Source organism: Garra rufa, chromosome 1 (genome assembly GCF_049309525.1).
Source record: "Garra rufa chromosome 1, GarRuf1.0, whole genome shotgun sequence".
Taxonomy (NCBI): Eukaryota; Metazoa; Chordata; class Actinopteri; order Cypriniformes; family Cyprinidae; genus Garra; species Garra rufa.
The window spans coordinates 2,791,717-2,797,716 of NC_133361.1; the positions used below are offsets into that span (position 1 = coordinate 2,791,717).

The 6,000-nt window shown below is 57.7% G+C and overlaps 1 protein-coding gene across 1 annotated transcript in view; it reads left to right on the plus strand.

Annotated features, from left to right (window-relative positions):
- Positions 1–6,000, plus strand: part of LOC141343073 (uncharacterized) — a 509,078-nt gene that overhangs the window by 433,421 nt on the left and 69,657 nt on the right. The gene's annotated exons all lie outside the window — the stretch shown is intronic.

Sequence of the window (6,000 nt, forward strand, 5' to 3'; positions counted from 1 at the left end):
ACAATAATGTGTTACTTACACACTATTGTTCTGTTTGAATACTGTGCAGTTGCTTTGACACAATCTGTATTGTTAATACAGATTTCCTTAAAACATTGTGGCAAACCATTTTTCAATTCTCGCGAGGGTTTGCGAATAGGGGTTTGAAAACCTGTGTCCTGGCCCAATGTCTCTATTTGTTCCATGTAAATAACAGGCTCTTCCTCCATCCCTGGTTGTATCAGGACATCTAGCCATGCCTCCTCCATTTGTAGCATCCAGTTCTTCGGCTCAACCTCCTTTACTGGTTCCATTCAAATTAAGATTTTTGCAAATGTTTTGCTAAACTGCGAGAGTGCAATCTTTGGAGTGATTCCCCTCATTATGGAATTGTGAAATATGCCAATCTAGTGACAAAAAAAGGCTTGAATTCTGATATTACTGTTCAGATTCAGTTTAGAATGCAAAACCTGTACCTGATTTATGATCACAATTGAGGTTGCCCAAATCAGTTTCAGTAAGATCAGTTTGTATGTGGCACAATTTGTAAAATATTTGTATTAAAATATCAAAAAACACTAGAACCATATTATATATTTTTTTCACTTCTGTACTTACATCATCCTAAATGTTTCCAAGAATGTTTAAATCCAGAAAAATTGCAGAAATTTCAACACATAAAACAACACTGCTGTCAAGGGAACCCAGTCCTTCAGACAAAGCTCCACCTTAGCCACCTTAGCCTACGCCATTTTTTCTCCGGTCTGTCAACAGTTGTGGCGCTAAGTCACACCTTCCTAGTAGGCAGCGAATGTCACATTATTGTTTCTTCCATAGTTGGCACTAGACAAGTATTTGAATGTTGAGCAGCAAGCTCATTGGTGGCTGATACAAAAGAGAATCAGCTTCTCCATCTAGAGTTTCATGACATCATTTAAAAAAAAAATTTAAATAATAATATTCTCCATCATATGCAGAGGTGAAAACCACAACTCTCATGATTCCACGCTCAATTATGGCATCATCAAGCTCTGCCTTTGTTTTAAATAGGCGAAAAGTTTTTTTAGTTTTTTTAGGCGGCAGTCGGGGGGACCATTCCCTCTGCTCCCAACACGGAGGGGATGTCCTTTGAGGCGGCGTCGGAAGCGCGCTTCAACTATATCTACGCCTGCCTGGCGATGGATGCCCGTGTCGCAGAGGAGATGCGAAGGCGCCCCTTCTTTGCGGTGGGGGTGGAGACGGAGTTTCGTGGGAAGGCGGCGGCTTCCACTTTCTCTGTTCCTGACGCAGAGACGACTGCACTCTCTGTTCCTGACGCGGAGACGACTGCACTCTCTGTTCCTGACGCAGAGACGACTGTGCTCTCTGTTCCTGACGCAGAGACGACTGCGCTCTCTGTTCCTGACGCAGAGACGACTGCACTCTCTGTTGCTGACGGGGAGACGACTGCGCTCAGGCGGCTGCGCGTTCTGTTCCTGACGCAGAGACGACTGCACTCTCTGTTCCTGACGCAGAGACGACTGCGCTCTCTGTTCCTGACACTGAGGCGGCTGCGCGTTCTGTTCCTGACGCTGAGGCGGCTGCGTGTTCTGTTCCTGACGCTGAGGCGGCTGCGTGTTCTGTTCCTGACGCTGAGGCGGCTGCGCTCTCTGTTCCTGTTCTGTTCCTGACGCTGAGGCGGCTGCGCGTTCTGTTCCTGACGCTGAGGTGGCTGCGCTCTCTGTTCCTGTTCTGTTCCTGACACTGAGGCGGCTGCGCGTTCTGTTCCTGACGCTGAGGCGGCTGCGCTCTCTGTTCCTGTTCTGTTCCTGACGCTGAGGCGGCTGCGCGTTCTGTTCCTGACGCTGAGGCGGCTGCATGTTCTGTTCCTGACGCTGAGGCGGCTGCGCGTTCTGTTCCTGACGCTGAGGCGGCTGCGCGTTCTGTTCCTGACGCTGAGGCGGCTGCACTCTCTGTTCCTGTTCTGTTCCTGACACTGAGGCAGCTGCGTGTTCTGTTCCTGACGCTGAGGCGGCTGCGCGTTCTGTTCCTGACGCTGAGGCGGCTGCGCGTTCTGTTCCTGACGCTGAGGCGGCTGCGCTCTCTGTTCCTGACGCTGAGGCGGCTGCGCTCTCTGTTCCTGTTCTGTTCCTGACGCTGAGGCGGCTGCGCGTTCTGTTCCTGACGCTGAGGCGGCTGCGCTCTCTGTTCCTGTTCTGTTCCTGATGCTGAGGCGGCTGCGCTCTCTGTTCCTGTTCTGTTCCTGACGCTGAGGCGGCTGCGCTCTCTGTTCCTGTTCTGTTCCTGATGCTGAGGCGGCTGCGCTCTCTGTTCCTGTTCTGTTCCTGATGCTGAGGCGGCTGCGCTCTCTGTTCCTGTTCTGTTCCTGACGCTGAGGCGGCTGCGCTCTCTGTTCCTGTTCTGTTCCTGACGCTGAGGCGGCTGCGCTCTCTGTTCCTGTTCTGTTCCTGACGCTGAGGCGGCTGCGCGTTCTGTTCCTGACGCTGAGGTGGCTGCGCTCTCTGTTCCTGTTCTGTTCCTGATGCTGAGGCGGCTGCGCTCTCTGTTCCTGTTCTGTTCCTGACGCTGAGGCGGCTGCGCGCTCTGTTCCTGTTCTGTTCCTGACGCTGAGGCGGCTGCGCGTTCTGTTCCTGACGCTGAGGCGGCTGCGCGTTCTGTTCCTGACGCTGAGGTGGCTGCGCTCTCTGTTCCTGTTCTGTTCCTGACACTGAGGCGGCTTCGCGTTCTGTTCCTGACGCTGAGGCGGCTGCGTATTCTGTTCCTGACGCTGAGGCGGCTGCGCGTTCAGTTCCTGACGCTGAGGCGGCTGCGTGTTCTGTTCCTGACGCTGAGGCGGCTGCGCGTTCTGTTCCTGACGCTGAGGCGGCTGCGCGTTCTGTTCCTGACGCTGAGGCGGCTGCGCGTTCTGTTCCTGACGCTGAGGCGGCTGCGCTCTCTTTTCCTGACGCTGAGGCGGCTGCGCTCTCTGTTCCTGTTCTGTTCCTGACGCTGAGGCGGCTGCGCGTTCTGTTCCTGACGCTGAGGCGGCTGCGCGTTCTGTTCCTGACGCTGAGGCGGCTGCGCGTTCTGTTCCTGACGCTGAGGCGGCTGCGCTCTCTGTTCCTGACGCTGAGGCGGCTGCGCTCTCTGTTCCTGTTCTGTTCCTGACGCTGAGGCGGCTGCGCGTTCTGTTCCTGACGCTGAGGCGGCTGCGCTCTCTGTTCCTGATGCTGAGGCGGCTGCGCTCTCTGTTCCTGTTCTGTTCCTGACGCTGAGGCGGCTGCGCTCTCTGTTCCTGTTCTGTTCCTGATGCTGAGGCGGCTGCGCTCTCTGTTCCTGTTCTGTTCCTGATGCTGAGGCGGCTGCGCTCTCTGTTCCTGTTCTGTTCCTGACGCTGAGGCGGCTGCGCTCTCTGTTCCTGTTCTGTTCCTGACGCTGAGGCGGCTGCGCTCTCTGTTCCTGTTCTGTTCCTGACGCTGAGGCGGCTGCGCGTTCTGTTCCTGACGCTGAGGTGGCTGCGCTCTCTGTTCCTGTTCTGTTCCTGATGCTGAGGCGGCTGCGCTCTCTGTTCCTGTTCTGTTCCTGACGCTGAGGCGGCTGCGCTCTCTGTTCCTGTTCTGTTCCTGACGCTGAGGCGGCTGCGCGTTCTGTTCCTGACGCTGAGGTGGCTGCGCTCTCTGTTCCTGTTCTGTTCCTGACACTGAGGCGGCTTCGCGTTCTGTTCCTGACGCTGAGGCGGCTGCGTATTCTGTTCCTGACGCTGAGGCGGCTGCGCGTTCAGTTCCTGACGCTGAGGCGGCTGCGTGTTCTGTTCCTGACGCTGAGGCGGCTGCGCGTTCTGTTCCTGACGCTGAGGCGGCTGCGCGTTCTGTTCCTGACGCTGAGGCGGCTGCGCTCTCTGTTCCTGTTCTGTTCCTGACACTGAGGCGGCTGCGCGTTCTGTTCCTGACGCTAAGGCGGCTGCGCGTTCTGTTCCTGACGCTGAGGCGGCTGCGCGTTCTGTTCCTGACGCTGAGGCGGCTGCGCTCTCTGTTCCTGTTCTGTTCCTGATGCTGAGGCGGCTGCGCGTTCTGTTCCTGACGCTGAGGCGGCTGCGTATTCTGTTCCTGACGCTGAGGCGGCTGCGTGTTCTGTTCCTGACGCTGAGGCGGCTGCGCGTTCTGTTCCTGACGCTGAGGCGGCTGCGCTCTCTGTTCCTGTTCTGTTCCTGACACTGAGGCGGCTGCGCTCTCTGTTCCTGTTCTGTTCCTGACGCTGAGGCGGCTGCGTGTTCTGTTCCTGACGCTGAGGCGGCTGCGCGTTCTGTTCCTGACGCTGAGGCGGCTGCGCTCTCTGTTCCTGTTCTGTTCCTGACACTGAGGCGGCTGCGCGTTCTGTTCCTGACGCTGAGGCGGCTGCGTGTTCTGTTCCTGACGCTGAGGCGGCTGCGCTCTCTGTTCCTGTTCTGTTCCTGACGCTGAGGCGGCTGCGCTCTCTGTTCCTGTTCTGTTCCTGATGCTGAGGCGGCTGCGCGTTCTGTTCCTGACGCTGAGGCGGCTGCGCGTTCTGTTCCTGTTCTGTTCCTGACACTGAGGCGGCTGCGTGTTCTGTTCCTGAAGCTGAGGCGGCTGCGCTCTCTGTTCCTGTTCTGTTCCTGACGCTGAGGCAGCTGTGTGTTCTGTTCCTGACGCTGAGCCGGCTGCGCGTTCTGTTCCTGTTCTGTTCCTGACACTGAGGCGGCTGCGTGTTCTGTTCCTGACGCTGAGGCGGCTGCGCTCTCTGTTCCTGTTCTGTTCCTGACGCTGAGGCGGCTGCGCGTTGTGTTCCTGACGCTGAGGCGGCTGCGTGTTCTGTTCCTGACGCTGAGGCGGCTGCGCTCTCTGTTCCTGTTCTGTTCCTGACGCTGAGGCGGCTGCGCGTTCTGTTCCTGACGCTGAGGCGGCAGCGTGTTCTGTTCCTGACGCTGAGGCGGCTGCGCTCTCTGTTCCTGTTCTGTTCCTGACGCTGAGGCGGCTGCGCGTTCTGTTCCTGACGCTGAGGCGGCTGCGCGTTCTGTTCCTGACGCTGAGGCGGCTGCGCTCTCTGTTCCTGTTCTGTTCCTGACGCTGAGGCGGCTGCGTGTTCTGTTCCTGACGCTGAGGCGGCTGCGCTCTCTGTTCCTGTTCTGTTCCTGATGCTGAGGCGGCTGCGCGTTCTGTTCCTGACGCTGAGGCGGCTGCGCTCTCTGTTCCTGTTCTGTTCCTGATGCTGAGGCGGCTGCGCTCTCTGTTCCTGTTCTGTTCCTGACGCTGAGGCAGCTGTGTGTTCTGTTCCTGACGCTGAGCCGGCTGCGCGTTCTGTTCCTGTTCTGTTCCTGACACTGAGGCGGCTGCGTGTTCTGTTCCTGACGCTGAGGCGGCTGCGCTCTCTGTTCCTGTTCTGTTCCTGACGCTGAGGCGGCTGCGCGTTCTGTTCCTGACGCTGAGGCGGCTGCGTGGTCTGTTCCTGACGCTGAGGCGGCTGCGCTCTCTGTTCCTGTTCTGTTCCTGACGCTGAGGCGGCTGCGCTCTCTGTTCCTGTTCTGTTCCTGATGCTGAGGCGGCTGCGCTCTCTGTTCCTGTTCTGTTCCTGACGCTGAGGCGGCTGCGCTCTCTGTTCCTGTTCTGATCCTGATGCTGAGGCGGCTGCGCGTTCTGTTCCTGACGCTGAGGCGGCTGCGCTCTCTGTTCCTGTTCTGTTCCTGATGCTGAGGCGGCTGCGTGTTCTGTTCCTGACGCTGAGGCGGCTGCGCTCTCTGTTCCTGTTCTGTTCCTGACGCTGAGGCGGCTGCGCGTTCTGTTCCTGACGCTGAGGCGGCTGCGTGTTCTGTTCCTGACGCTGAGGCGGCTGCGCTCTCTGTTCCTGACGCTGAGGCGGCTGCGCGTTCTGTTCCTGACGCTGAGGCGGCTGCGCGTTCTGTTCCTGACGCTGAGGCGGCTGCGTGTTCTTTTCCTGACGCTGAGGCGGCTGCGCTCTCTGTTCCTGTTCTGTTCCTGACGCTGAGGCGGCTGCGCTCTCTGTTCCTGTTCTGTTCCTGACGCTGAG